Raw genomic sequence first — 15,379 nt, 5'->3', positions numbered from 1 at the left:
TTTTTTTTTTCTTTTTTTTTTTCTTTTTTTTTTCTTTTCTTGTCCTGTTTTTTTTTTTTCCTTCCTTTTTTTTTTGTTTGTTTTTCCGTTTTTTTTTTTGCTTTTTTTTTTTTTTTCTTCCTTCCTCTTTGATTATTTCTTTAAATGGATTTGATCTTTTGCTGATGACAAGTTTTTGGTTTTTTGTTTTTTTTTTTCTTAGCATGCGATGGTTCCTAAACTGTGAGCAAAAGGTGCTGCTGGGGCCGGGAGTCACTGGGAATGAGAAATGATGATAATAATAATAGAGACTTGCCAGTCCAGCAACAACTGCGATATGTTGATTAGCTATATATCTGTATATGCAACTGGTTTTGTTGTGCACAGAAAGCGATGTGAAATATGATGCTGTTTTTTAATGATAAGAGAGAAGGCATGTTTCTAACTCTTTTTCTTTCTTTTTTTTTTTTTTTCTTTCTTTTTTTTTTTTTTCAGAGGATTTTCTCTGTTGTTTTTATTTTTGGGTGTTTTTTTTTTTTTTTTCTTTTAGGCTTTTTTTTTTTTTTTTAAATTATTTTTTACCTTGTAGAGATGGGATTTGCAAATGCATTTTACAGCAGTGTTTACAAAGAGTTTGTAGTCTTGCAATACTGGTGGAAGCCACAGAGCAAGATGTTGATTTTAGTATTTTTTGTTATTGTTTCATTTTTTGACACTCAGTGCAATCTGCAGGGCTTTTTTTCTTTCCTTCTTCTTTTTCAGTTTTTGATGCCTGTTTATAACGTGAAACTTTTCTTGCAGCGTGTTACAGTTACCATTTTTAAATACTTTTTTTTTGTTGTTTTTCCTCCTTAAAGATAACAGAGCAAAAATATGCAGCCAAAGAAATGATCCTTACTTTTGCACATTTTGCACCTTGACTTTTTTTTTTTTCATTCTTTTGCCGGCAGTATTTTATGGTGGTTATTATTATCATGATGGTGATGCTGATAGCTGTATGCATATATACAAATAAATACATTTTCAAATGATGGCAGTGGAAGGTTTTCCTGGAGAATGAAGTGTGGTTCGGTTTCCTTGTCAACGGAAGATGAAGTGAACAACTGAACATCTCCCCAGTGCAGGTACTTCATCTCCTTGTAGGCGTTTCCACGCTGTGTAAATTACATTGTGAGATTTGAATATATATATATTAAAGAAATCTCTTTCCACCCTTAGCTGAAGGTCTCAGTGCAGTGCACATGGGGACTGAACTACGTATCTCTGCCTCCTGATTGCTCGGATGTGTGCAGAGCATTGCACTAATTGAGGCTGGGTCTGTGAGGCTGAAGAGAGGTGTTTGTCTGCTGTGTGCTGTCAGGAGGGGAAGGCAGTATGGGGGGGGGGGGGGGGGGGAGGGAGGAATGAGAATGCAGACCCCCACTGCAACCTCCTGTCTGGGAAAAATCCCCAAATTGAAATTTCAGGGTGAAATCTTGAGGTCCTTGTTCTGGGCATGAATACTTGCAGGACTTCAGACAAGAGCAAAAACCCCAGCCCCGTGTTGTGGTGACTTGTGTATTTGTGTGTGTCTGTTTAAAAATTATCCATTAGAAAATAGCTGTGAGAGAAACAGCAAAGGAGGCTCCCTGGGTGAGCTGGCTCCTTGCCACACGAGACATATTTCGTAGCCCTGAGGGCAGCAAAACCCTTCTATCCAACTTCTGCTCCTCGTATTAAAAAGGCGTAAACAAGGCAGCAGGTTGCCTCTTATGAATTTAATTCATTGGGATGGAGATTAATCAGAAACAGATATTTGCTCGAAGGTGTTTCGTTTTGTTTTGATGATTATTAATGCCACTGGCTGGCAGGGAATGGGAAACTTACTTTCCGTGACGGTCACTGAGAGTTCAGGACTGGAGAAGGAACTGTTACTTTTCATGGATAGTGCTTAAATGCTTAACAGAGGCTGCCCCTGATGTAGAGGCAGGATATTGGTTCTTTAAAATACAGTTTGGAAGGATTTTTCCAGATGACAGGCTTGTTGGTGGTTTTGATTCTTTTCTGGAAGGAGATACAGTGCAGTATTATGCTAAAGTAGAAGTGCTGAATGCTTGGATCTGCAGCATTCTCTATAATTTACTTTGTGTTTACTTGTGATGGGATTGCTTAGTGTATTTTATTTAAACAGCCTTTAGGGATTTGTAGCTGATCGTAAACTTAAGCTGTGTATTACATCATAGAATCATAGAATCATAGAATGACCCAGGTTGGAAAAGACCTGGAAGATCATCAAGTCCAACCTCAGCCTAACCAGTACCCATCTCTAAAACAACCTCTGCTAAATCATATCCCTGAGCACCACATCCAAACGGCTCTTAAACACATCAGGGATGGCGATTCAACCACCTCCCTGTTTATCCCATTCCAGTACCTAACCATGTGTATCCCATTCCAGTCCCTAACCATGTGTATCCCATTCCAGTCCCTAACCATGTGTATCCCATTCCAGTCCCTAACCATGTGTATCCCATTCCAGTCCCTAACCACCCTTTCTGTAAAGAAGTTCTTCCTAATATCCAACCTGAACTTGCCCTGGCGCAACTTGAGGCCATTTCCCCTCGTCCTGTCACTTGTCACTAGTGAGAAGAGACCTGCCCCACTCTCACTGTAAGAACCTTTCAGGTACTGGCAGACGGCAATAAGGTCTCCCCTCAGCCTCCTCTTCCTCAGACTAAACAGCCCCAGCTTCCTTAGTCTCTCCTCGTAGGGCTGATTCTCCAAGCCCTTCACGAGCCTCGTTGCCCTTCTCTGGACCTGCTCCAGTACCTCCATGTCCTTCCTGTGCTGAGGTGCCCAAAACTGGACACAGTACTCGAGGTGAGGCCTCACCAATGCTGAGTACAGGGGCAGGATGACTTCCCTAGTCCTGCTGGCCATTCTTGATACACACCAGGATGCCGTTGGCCTTCTTGGCCACCCGGGCACACTGTGGGCTCATGTTCAGCCGAGCATCAATCAGTTCCCCCAGGTCCGTTTCCTCCACACAGTCCTCCAGCCACTCCAACCCAAGCCTATAGCGCTGCCTGGGCTTGTTGTGGCCAAAGTGCAGGACTCGGCATTTGCTCTTGTTGAACCTCATCCCATTGGCTTCAGCCCGGCTCTCCAGCCTGTCCAGATCCCTCTGTAGGGCCTCGCTACCCCCAGGTAGATCCACACTCCCAGCCAGTTTAGTGTCGTCTGCGAACTTACTGAGGGTGCACTCGATGCCCTCATCCAGGTCATCAATAAAGATGTTGAAGAGGACAGGCCCCAGCACCGACCCCTGGGGAACACCACTCGTGACCGGTCACCAGCTGCATTTAACTCCATTTACCACCACTCTCTGAGCCCGGCCCTCCAGCCAGCTCCTTACATGTGGAAACCAAAGTAAGTTACAGAGAGTGTATTTATTTTCTTTCTGTGACATAAGCAAAACTGCATGGCCAGTTTCTAATTCATTTGGAAGTTTGAGGCTTCTAACAGTGTACATTGCTGTGACATAACGGCTGCCTTTAAAGTGGAAAGTGTGTATTAGAAGTCTTCATTATTCTTCTGTGAAATTAGACATGTTGAAAAATAAATCAGTTACTGTTGTTTTTATTAATTTACTCTGTAGTAAAGCCGCTGTGTGTATTTAAGGTGGATTTTTTCCAGCTTAAGTATGGTAAAAATGCTTAGCGCGTATTTGTGCATGGTTTCTGCATTGACATGATGGAATACTTTTGATAGTATGTTGGGGTCAATAATCCATTGTGTCCAAAAAGCACTGTCTAGACATTTCCATGATAGATAATGATGACTTCTCAGAAATAGTTACAATCTGTTGTGTCAATACAGTGTAAGAAGATTCAGCCTGCTTATTTTCTCAGGATTTAATTTGAAAGAAAGCCTTTAAAATACCATAATGATTGAAAGTCTATCTTCCACCTCTCCCTTCATTTCCCTCCCCCCTTATTTTTAAATTAAAGTTTTTCCTTAAATTATGTGAAATTGACAGTTAGAAAAGCATTTTTGGTATTGCTAAAGCACTGAAATATAGTAACTAGGCTGCAGTTTCCAGAGTAATGTTCCTTTTGTCCTTTCTTTCAATATTGCAGGTGTGTCGAGTGGGTAGTTTTGTACACATAGTTGCTGACTGTAGATTCTTCTCACCTAAGGTTTAAAGTCTGAGATAAAAAGTTTAGAAATCACTATTTTCAGCACCCAGATTTTGCCTGCAAAGCACCTGTTGTGTGAGTAGCTCAGTAATCTAATACTCATACATACGTTTCTTTTGCAGAAATTTGAGGTTGTGTGATTTTATAAAAGAGATAAAGGAGATAATTTTGAAAGAGGATACCTCTGCCTCCTGCATTATGTGGGCACAGTAGGATTTGGGTTGTTGGAATCGGTTCCAGCTTGATGTTTCCATAGCTATGCTATGACTAACACGCTGAAAGCAGAGTTAGTGTAAGAGGCAAGCATTATTTTTGGAAGGAAGAATGAAAATTTCATCTAATGAATTGCAGTGTTGTTTCTAGAAGTGATGATGTAACTGTGTCTTACACTAAGTGTGAGAAGCACTTACTGCATGAACTCCTGATGTGTGATTTGTGTCCAGACTTGTATGTCATCTTCTATTTTTTGTTTATATCTCATTTGATATGTGTGAATTTAGGAATTTAAGATATTTGTAAATAGAAAGATTTGGAGAGCAATTTTTCATCCGTAACTAGCTATTATAAGCAGTGCTTACTAGCAAATAACAATGCGTGACCGGTGAACAGGAGTTAATGACTATGGTGCACAGAGCGCTGACCCAAATTCAAGCTTTCATCCACTGTAGTGGCCTCAGTTGGCAATGGAAGGATATCTTTTCATATTTTTCCACATAGAAGTTAGGACTAGAGAGGCCTGTGGGGATTTCAGATCAATTCTGCTGTGGTGCTGAGCTGGACTTGCTCTGTTTGAGCTCCAGTGCAGATTTAGCTGGGGCACCATTCCCACCTCGCCTCTTTGGGTCTGACTCTTACAGCTGTTGAAAATCTGTTTGATGCCTGATTTTTTTTTTTCTCAGACAGTTTATACTTATTTGTTTTTGTGCCACTGCTGTCCCCCCCACAGTAAGATTACCTCTCTACATCTCTGCTTCCCCCTGGTTGTCTTTCCTGTGCATTTCCAGAGGGCAGTCCCTAATCCTTGCCCCTTACACTTGAGTTTGCTTGGGCTAACTGGGTGGTGGTTCCCATTAACATTGGTCACAGACATCCAAGCTTTCTCAGCAAAGCTGGGCTGCAGCAGAAGCAGGGCATCTGTGTTCACACCTGTTCTTCCCTGGTTCTGCCTCCATGTGCAGCTTCCAGCCCCCATTTAGGCCTGATGTGCTTACCTGGAGCTGGGCTGTGCCTGTGCCTTCTGCTGTTGAGCCAGGCATTGTGCCACACTGACCTGCCCTTGGCACTGCCTCACCATGCTGCATTTCTCTGCAAAGGACTCCCAGGGACTTCTCCTTCAGCACAGTTCTGTTGCCTCCCAAGAATCTTTCATTTACTGTTTCAGTGTTTTGAGTTCCTATCAACCAGGGGGAGCAGAATGGACTCAAGCCAGTGTTGTATCAGAGGCTGTCTTCTAGTAGGAATACTTGTGAAAGTTTGTTATAGTGCTGTTTAAAATAGCTTTTCCTAATTAGTTTCTTCCAAGATTGCTGTTATCTTAGCTCTCTTGTCTGCAAAAGCATTATTCTAAAAGCAGTTTCTTTCTCTTCTGGAATGTTGTTTTGTGCTCCCCCTATTTGTCTTAAAACAACAACTTAATAGCATTTGAAGAAAGGACTGATAGGTCTGTCCCCATAGGAATACTTTTGAATTCCCGTGGTCTTCTCAGAGGATGCAGTGCTCTGTCAAAATCTGAAGCCACATCCTTTAAGAACTGATGGAATTTCTGAACAGAAGGCTAAAGATGACATTTTCCAGATGAAAAATTGCGTAATCTGTTGCACTGTCAACATAGTCATCGAGAGAATTGGATTTAAACCAGTCTGTAGCTTCCTTAAACTCAGATCCTGACTGACAGAAGAAAACAAAATGCTATTTTTAAATGGTGCGAAGATTATAGTGTAACATCCTTACCTCTGTTAAGGCACTAATTATTTTATAACCTTTGAACAATTACCAGGGTAACATGACTTGAAGATTATTGTTTCACATGTACACACATTAGCAAAGTTTAAACCATTTTTTCTCATCTTTTCTTTTGTTGTATTTCACAATGACACTAATCTCTTTAATGTATCGAATCCTTCTGAAACATCTTTACTGCAGTCTTGGAACTGTTTTCTATGAAATTTACCTTGGAACAACAAAGTGTGATTTTGTATCTCCATGAATCATCTGCTTATAATTAAAACAAAAATTAAGTAGACTTTCAAATTATTAAGTGTATCTCAGGTTCCTTAGTGTGAATACTATTAGCTTGTTTTTATGATTGTGATATTTAGAGTTAGAAAGGTAGACATGATCATAGATGGTCATATAGTTCTTTTTACTGATGTTTTTAGTGTGATAGAGAATTAGTCAAAAGTTTACACAGTCTTTTAGAGCTCAACAAATACAGTCTTGATTAGGAATAGATAGTTAACTTTTACAGTACTGTAAATTTATATACACTGATACCTGCTACTGCCGCCTGAGAAAAACTACAAAGCTACATTGTCTCCCTGGTTTCCTCCCTGTGCCTCTCCACCACTAACTCTCCTACATGCCCCCTGGCCTTCTGGAATTTCCAGGCTCAAGCAACAACTATTCTGCAGCAGCATCTCTGTTTTAGGTAGAAAGCTTTGTCTGTGGCATAATTCCTTTGTGGTTACTTTGGTACATACAACAATATCTTCTGAGACATAGCTCTTCAAAGTTGGAAGCAGCAGAGGTGGGTTTAACAGGATCAATGATGGCATGGTGGCCCATAAATGGTTCTCCCCAGTCTTTTTGTTTGCCTTTGTGTACTCGTCTTTCTTCTTCCTTTGTTACCCTAAGCTCTGATGAAACTTGATTTACATAGATGTCATTCTCCAGGTGAACTTCTCCTTATGTCAGTGAGCAGTGCCCAGCTGATGTGCAGTCACTGAACATCTAAGTCAATATGGAGCTCTGAAAACAGCTGAAAATTTTGTGTGGGCAGTACTGTGGTCCTCTGGCAGCTGCTCTTGACCTTTGGACAGATGTAGGTCCAGGCTAAGGCAGTATTGCTATTATTATTATTTAAAGGGCAGTAATTCAGAAAGGATCCAATGATGATTTTTGCACCTTGATAATTACTAAATGACTTTGTGAAAGTCTGATCTTGAGTCTACCAAACATGTCATGTGCCAAATGCTTTTATTGCAGCCTGTTCAGTTCACTATAGTTTCTTTCATCAAAATCCTCCCTCTATTCAGACATGCAGGGTCAACATAAAAGAGCTGTCTGGCATAAATCAAATTTTAATGGGATATTGTTTACTTCATTGAAAAAAGGCTAAATTTGCTGTGTAGACAAAAATCACAGTAGCACAGTGTATTCAGCAAAAGGTTTTAGCTAGGAGATTCACGCAGGGGCTGAGCAGTGTTTATGCCAAATAGATACAAGATGCATCTTGTTAATTAGAGGTAATTTTAGGTTCTTGAAGAGTCACTGCACACATGTATGTTTTCGATAGAGAAGTTTTAGTCTGCCTTATAGTTAACTTGAAGTCAACTATAGTTGTACTTGCATGGTGTTGGAAATACTAAGATACTTGCACCACCACATAAGGTGACCTCTTTATTAGAGCAATTTGAATGAGCAAAACACAAAAATGTACGAGCAGAACAAAGACAGTTATGTGCATCTTTGCACACAGAATCTGGCCCCAAGTGTTACTGAATGCTAACAGCTTTCGTTGATAGGAGTTGGCGTAACTCACTGACTTACAGTGAAACGCAGTGCACTTAGTACTTGTAGCATCACAATTCTGAGCTTGAAATATATTCTATGTATCTTCAGTATCCTATTGAAAGATCCTTCACCCAATAAATGTTAAGGTAGAAGTTGTGTGACATTAAAAATGTTACAAGCAAACTGTCATATGACATCTGTTAAATACTATAAACTAAGCTTCCTGTTTGGGTAACTGCAAAAGAGATTATTTATACTATGTTCCATTTAACAAAATTTCAGTTTTATCATTTATTGTCTTGTATTTGCCTCTGATTACGTATGGTAAAATCTGACACCTGACATGCAGCACAATAGGTCATTTTCCTGACCTGTTTCAGTTTTCCTATCAGCTTGCTTTTTCAAACTGCAGAAGAAGAAAGATTTTATGTTTACTCCCTGCATATAGTGGGAGCTCAGTAAATGAGTCACCTGCAAGGTTGGCTATGAAAAGGTTAGCGTCTTCTATCGTGTGTTTGTAAGTTGTAGACAATTAATGTAGCTTATGCAGAATGAAAAGATAAAGTAGATTTAAATTTTGATGTTATGTCACTTGCACTTTAATGGGATAATTCATCAGCACATTGATGCTGTTTTCACTGTTTACTATTTTATGAGGGAAGCATACTGTGTTACCATTCATGGGGGTGTGCTCTGCTCTGGTGGGTTACATGTGAACAGAAACCTGGTCCTGAGATTTCCCATCTCTCTCTCTCTCTCTCTCTTTTTTTTTTTTTTCTGTAGATTTTGATGAAGTGATTCACACAAAAGGATAGATTGATCTCTCTTAACATTGCTGTTTAAAAAATGGGTTTTCAGAGCAAAGCTAGTCATCATTTTAGCCATCAGAAAGTTAGTAACTGCAGTCTAACACAGTTGCTTAAGGCTTTGTAGTCAATGGAGATATATAGACACCTCCAGAGAGCTATGGGTTATATCCCGAGAGGCATCTGTAGATAGGTGAGATGAACAACCTTTCTAAAACACCTCTCTCTTTTCACTGATGAGAGAGAGCACAGATTCCTAAAATTTTGATGGATAAAGAGAGATAAATCCCATTATTTTTCTTCCCACTTCTTGAAATATTGATTTATTAATTAAATATTTGATTGAAAACTGATTATTTATTTATTTATTTATTTTTGGCTACTAGAATCTTTGTGGCTTAATTTCGACTTTTTTGCTATTTTTGCTATTTTTTTATTTTTTTTTACAAAAATTAATATGTATTTTTAAACAGTTTGTATCTGTTCTAGACTATGACAGACTTCTCAAAGATTTCTGTTGGGTCCAAGATTTCATACCTTTTTTTTCTTTCCCATTACTTCATGTAACTTCCTGACCGTTTATAAGGTTATAAATCCTACGGCTTCAATGATTTCTCCTTGTGGAATTCTACCATAAAATCCTGGCACTTCAGTTACTGTGTACAATCACGGACCTCATCTGAAAAACCTCTGAAAATAATTGAAAGATAAGGATCATATGGATGTCAATTGAATTAACTTAAACTTTACACATGTGAATTAGTGTAATCATAGAGTTATTGTGTCAGAAAGTATATCAGCAAAAAGTAGATCAGCAAAAAGCTGAAGATCTGAATCTGAAAGTTGTGTTTCTGGAAAAGGCTTTTTCAGTAGGATACAGAAAAACTTGCCCATTTGTGCTACTGCCCTGTATGTTATGCTACTGTTGTCTTTTTCTAGCAGCAGCTACCATGTTATGTTATGCACTTTGCCACCTCTTTGTCTTCATCTCTGTTCTTTGATATGTATTTATATTTCTACCTTTGTTTTTTGTACTGTACCTCAACAATGCATTGTCTGAGCAGTCTTCACAAAAAATGGATTTACAAGGATCATATTCCTAGCTGACTAGATGAAGTCAGCTCTTTCCTCAGTTTCATTTATGCACCATAACATTTCTCTTTTTAGTCATGCATTTTGACTCAGATTTGGAAGTACAGTATGGACACAGCATTAGAAAGACCTCATGATTGTAGATTGTGGGGACATAGAAGAACACAGCTGAATTTCTCTGTAACGGTAGTGCATATTAGCCAGACTTTGCCATTTGATGTTGCTGAGACTAACCATAACATCTGCACTGTGTGAGTAGGTGGTCCAGGGCTGCTGAATGAGGAATATTTGCTCAGGGATCTGCTAATGAAAGGAGCAATTATGAGAAAAGTAATTACAGTCTAAAGAAATACATTATTTCAGGAATACCTGGATGATGATGATGATGTATATAGTATGATAATACAATTGTATAATAGTAATATTTCATTTCAGAAATTTTAAAATGGGTTCAGAAATTCTTGATACTTGATCACAAATATTAATGAATGTTTTTAATGTTAATTGTAATCAGAAAACCTGGCTACTTTTCTTCCATTGGATCTTTTAAGATCAAAATCATCTCTGCAGTAGAGACTTATGTCACACTGGTCTGCAGTGGCAGACTGAAGGAAATGTATTTGAAAGCGTTAGGCTAGTTCATTTGAATTTCTGGATCCTTTTATCTTTTATTTGTAATGTTTTTTATTTTAGGCTTGCTGGACCTTCCCTCCTGCTCTGGACCTCTCCCTTGGTGCTGGAACAACTCAGAAGGATGTACAAAAAGGAAGCAATAGGAAAAGGGCAGAAGAGGGGAAAGGACTAGAAAGAGAAGTAGGAGGGAGAACAATAGAAATGGAGGAAAAATTCCCCAGGTGTTCATTTAAGGCTTCAGAGAACAGGAATGTTTGCAGTCCCTGCTTCTGCTCACCTTCCTTCAGTCTTAGCCCCTCTGCCCTCCACCACCTTAGCTTTCATCAGCACTATAGATATTTCACTACTTATTTCTATTACTTATTAAAAAAATAACACAAAAGCAGAACAATAAAATCTTTGCAAACAACAAAAAAATACCCCCCTTCTTACAAATTATAGTGTAATAATACTCATGCAACTGTGAGATAGGACAGGGGTTTCCTTCTGGTAAACTAGACTTACGTGAAAGTATTGAGTGATTTTATGAATCTTCATGACAGAAAAGAGTTTAGTTTTCTCATTCCTTCATTCCCACAGTGAGCCCGCCAGACCAATGTGCAAATGGCAGTGTTTCAGCTTATTCACCAGCATCCAAAAGCAGGCTTACCATTGACCTTTATTCACTCATTTTATTCATCCCTTTCTCTCAGTTTTACTTTCAGTGGCCCATCTTACTCCCCATCATCTTAGTGGAACTATAAATTAAAAACTCAATTCTTTCAGTTAATTTGAAATTTATATTCTATTATTCATTTCTATGGGCTACATCTGCCCCTCCACAGCCATTGCTACCAGGATGCCCTCCCATCTGGCAAGGTTGACTTAGAAGTTTTAGCAGAATTGGTTTTCTAAGAAGTTATTTCTTAAATGTGGAACTTAAACTGGTCCTTTATCTCTCCCATACCAATTTGACTAATAAGAAAAGTCAAAATGTAACAACTGAGTCAATATAAAATACAGCCTGGTAGCATATTTGCAGACTCAAATTTCGAATATTAAAACTTCCTGATAACTTGTTATTCTATAATCAGTTATGATATTTGAGTAAAAAAAGATGTTGATATCTGACCTTACAGGTGCAGGTGGAACAGGTCCAGAGCAGAATGATCAGGTCAAAAAGACTGAAATAAATTGTAGATACTGAAATGACATTTAGAAGTGCTGTAAGTAAAATTATTGGGTTTTCTGCCTATCTAGAAACAACAGGTCAAACATAAACGTGCTATTAAATAAAAATACAGTACATAAAACTGCAATAAACCAATGACTTTTTTCAGGAATTTTATGTTTAGAAAAATGTTAAATTTGAGTAATGTTTAGAATTTCATTTTACATTTTCTTAAGATGTGCTTTAAACACTGTTGTCTCATTACTTGACTAGAGGCTAGATTTCAGTCTGCCTAATGTGTTGCCCTTGCAGTTTAGATTTTTATTATTTCTGCCCAATTTATGTGAGTCACACACTTGAAAAAATAGGTTTCTGATTTTGGCAGGATATTTGGAATCCATGAATTTGTTAATTTGTATCTCTGGTGATCACCAATTTTGATCCCTCTGTGAGATTCAGACCAGCTTTGTCAACCCTAATTATCAGATAAGGGAAGCCTACCTTAAATCCTTCCTTAACTGTAGATCACTTAACCTAACATTTAGACAGAAATTATGCAATTTCATATTATGCAATCCCTCATCTACTATTGAAACGCAGTACAGTGCCTCCTTATGCTACAGACCACTTTACGAAGGGGTGAAACCTGACTTTCTCCTCTGAATAGTTATTTTGAAGCCACTGGTGCATGTGAGGCCAGTAAGACTTCCTATACAAGTAGGTAGAAAGGGCCTTGGAGAAGGATTTGAAACAAAGATCAGTGTATGGAGTGATGATAATTTCCTTGGACTGACTCAAATACTTTGTCTTTTCTTGTTCATAAAAATACACATTTTAACTTTGCAGTTTGCTTTGCAACCTTTATCTTCTCCTTCAGAGCATGATGAAATTATTTCATACAGCAATTGCCATCTCACTTTAAATTGTAACTACAGTACAATCCATAATGATCAATTTTTTCTATGACCAGCTGTTTGCTATTTTACAACCCCGCAGTGCATCAGAAAAGTGTCTCTACAGAAGCAGAGTAATAGAATTGACATATTTGAAGCTAGAAACTTCCTAATAAGAAGTTTGAAGTCTGAAAGGATCTGTCTGTTTCAAATTAATGTTTTGGAATGCAATATAAAATATATTTCATGGTATTGAATCCTACATGTAACATGCAAGTTTTAGTCTTCTGATATTAGACTTCTTCCATAAAATTGAAAAATTTCCAAATTATGATTCCCTCATTTTTTAGCTACTGCTCAGGCAGAGCAACAATTATGTTACTTACGAAAGTCTGGAGAATTATGGCTGTCTCTACTAAACACAGAGTTATAAGCCTGACCTCAGCATCTTTGTGGAAGTCTTACTGCGTGCTTAGGTTACTGAGTATGATGGTAATCTCTGTTTGGTCTAGAAAACAGAACTGAGGTGGAAACAAGGCTGAATGGAGGCTGCCATTATTGTCAATAAGATACTTCACATATAAAATATATTTTAAGTATGTTAAGGATGTGGCATACCAACTACATTGACCATAAGATGTATAGTGTTCTACGTAGCAAGACATAGCCCTGGTAGAAACTGGGAGTCTGGTACTGCTCTCACTTACAAGTTTCCAGTGGTTTTGATGTAAATCCATTCAGACTGAGCTGGCAGAGCTTTACTTCAGAATGTAATTTCTTAGTTTGATTTTTTTCTATAGTAAAGATGAAATTTTTACATTGTATTTTCTTGAAATGGTCTCTCTCTTTCCCAGTCTGCTGTATTTTGAGTAACACAAAGAATGTACTGTGATAAACAGAAGACACACTCCATGTTTTGTGGTTAGGGCTGTAACAACTTTGCAGTTGATTTAACTGGGAGCAAAATCAGGATTCTGCTTTCAATGCAAAAGGCTGTATTTCCGATAAATGTAATACAGGGTATTAACTCAGTAGAACAGACAACCTGATATCTGATGGGTCAGCGGTATTGGAGACACAATAATAAAAATTTTATTAAATATTAAAATAAAATGCAGTGTTTTAAATACAATTTTTGCTAGTAATCTATTTTTTTCCTAGTTATATATTTTTTTTCTCATATATCAGTAGGAAAGAGCTGTTGTAGTGGGCCAAACTCAGAATCCACATAGCTCATTTTTCTGTTTCTGCTGGTAGTAAAGAGCAAAGAAAAAAAAAAAAAAATGTTTTCTGCCAAGAACCTACTTTCTAGTAAAGAAAGTAGAATGTCAGAGTAATGATGGAAGAATAAATTATACTTCCTTGGAGTTTATGTCCGGGTTATTTTACAGTTAATCAATATTAGTGAACTGATATCTTGTACAATTGGATACACATCAGGACAGATCACAATCTTAGCAAACAAAGTAAATACAATATCTGTGAATGATCATATCAGTGAACAGCAACATCCTATTCTGCAGAAAACAAAAGCTTAAAATGAACTAAAGGACTTATCATAGAATCATAGAATCACCAAGGTTGGAAAAGACCTAAAAGATCACCCAGTCCAACCGTTCACCTATTACCAATAGCTCCCACTAAACCATGTCCCTCAACACAACGTCCAATCACTCCTTGAACACCCCCAGGGTCTGTGATTCCACCACCTCCCTGGGCAGTCCATTCCAGTGCCTGACCACCCTTTCTGAGAGGTAATATTTCCTAATGTCCAGCCTGAATCTCTCCTGCTGCAGCTTGAAACCATTCCCTCTAGTCCTCTCACTAATGACATGAGAGAGGAGGCTGACCCCCAGCTCACTACAACCTCCCTTCAGGAAGTTATAGAGAGCAATAAAGCATCCCCTGAGCCTCCTCTTCTCCAGGCTGAACATTCCCAGCTCCTTCAGCCATATGAGAATATGGCCTGTGCTCCAGACGCCTCACCAGCTTTATGCTTAAAGTAAAGCAACCTTTTGTTTTCTTAAATGAAGAGCGAGAGCTTCATTTATTACTTTTGCAAGAAAATGAATTAGGAATACATAATTAAGTTAGTACTGTAGTTCTGATCAAACTGATGAAGTATTTTCAGAAGACAGAAGTTTGTTTCCTAAATTCTTCCAATTCTTAATTTTTGTATTCCTTCAATTTGCCAATGTGTAACTTTTTTAAACAGTGTTGACTATATATGTGAATTATCTGTATTTACTGTATTGAGGGAAATTACATACACAGACATATATTAGAAACTTCATTATAAAATATCTAACAACAATACTATAAACAGGCAGTTATGTATGAAAACTGTTTTGGAGTATTTGGAGTACGGTGGCCTTATTGTCCACCACAGGCTTTCGCTTGCTGAAAAGGTTATCATCTCAATTTACAGAGGTTAATAAAAAAATGGATCTATCTGTAAACATGGGTTACCACTATAAATACAAGGAAATTGTCTTCCTTGCAATACTGAAACAAACAACAGGAAAAAAAAAAAGCCCACACCAAAACCAATCAACCAACCAAAAACCTCAAAAAGGAGTATTTCTTGTTTCTTGGTAATTGCTTTTAAAATGTGTGTTTGTGTTGTTGCTGAAATTTTTATTTTATTTTATATAATCCAAACTGAATAGAGATCTGCCATTTGCATGTTCTGCTATAAATTGGAAACTTTCCTATGTTTTCTATTTGCATTGCCTTGTAATAAAGTAAAATGTGATTGTGAAGGCATGCTTTAGTGAATGGAACAGGACATTTAATTTTAGTAATGTCTGTATCACAGTAGAAATTTAAGAGGAAATCCCATTTCTGAGAACTTCAGCTTTCTGTATTTGCCTACTGATGCTTAGAACACTAAGATCTTAGTCTATAGGTATTGGT

General features: G+C 37.9%; 1 protein-coding gene across 7 annotated transcripts in view; it reads left to right on the top strand.

Annotated features, from left to right (window-relative positions):
- RALYL (RALY RNA binding protein like) overlaps window positions 1-15,379 on the top strand; it is a 359,319-nt gene that overhangs the window by 725 nt on the left and 343,215 nt on the right. For 2 of the 7 annotated variants that reach the window (XM_072327245.1, XM_072327248.1), the window contains exon 2: window positions 1,017-1,103. The exons of 4 other annotated variants lie outside the window; for them this stretch is intronic. The gene's annotated coding sequence lies outside the window, so the exon portion shown is untranslated. Of the gene's footprint in view, window positions 1-929; window positions 1,104-15,379 lie in introns of all 7 variants that reach the window. One more of the 7 variants, XM_072327247.1, reaches the window with a different exon arrangement.

This window comes from Excalfactoria chinensis, chromosome 2, assembly GCF_039878825.1.
Source record: "Excalfactoria chinensis isolate bCotChi1 chromosome 2, bCotChi1.hap2, whole genome shotgun sequence".
NCBI classification, from domain to species: Eukaryota; Metazoa; Chordata; class Aves; order Galliformes; family Phasianidae; genus Excalfactoria; species Excalfactoria chinensis.
This window is presented reverse-complemented; position numbering and strand designations above follow the sequence as displayed.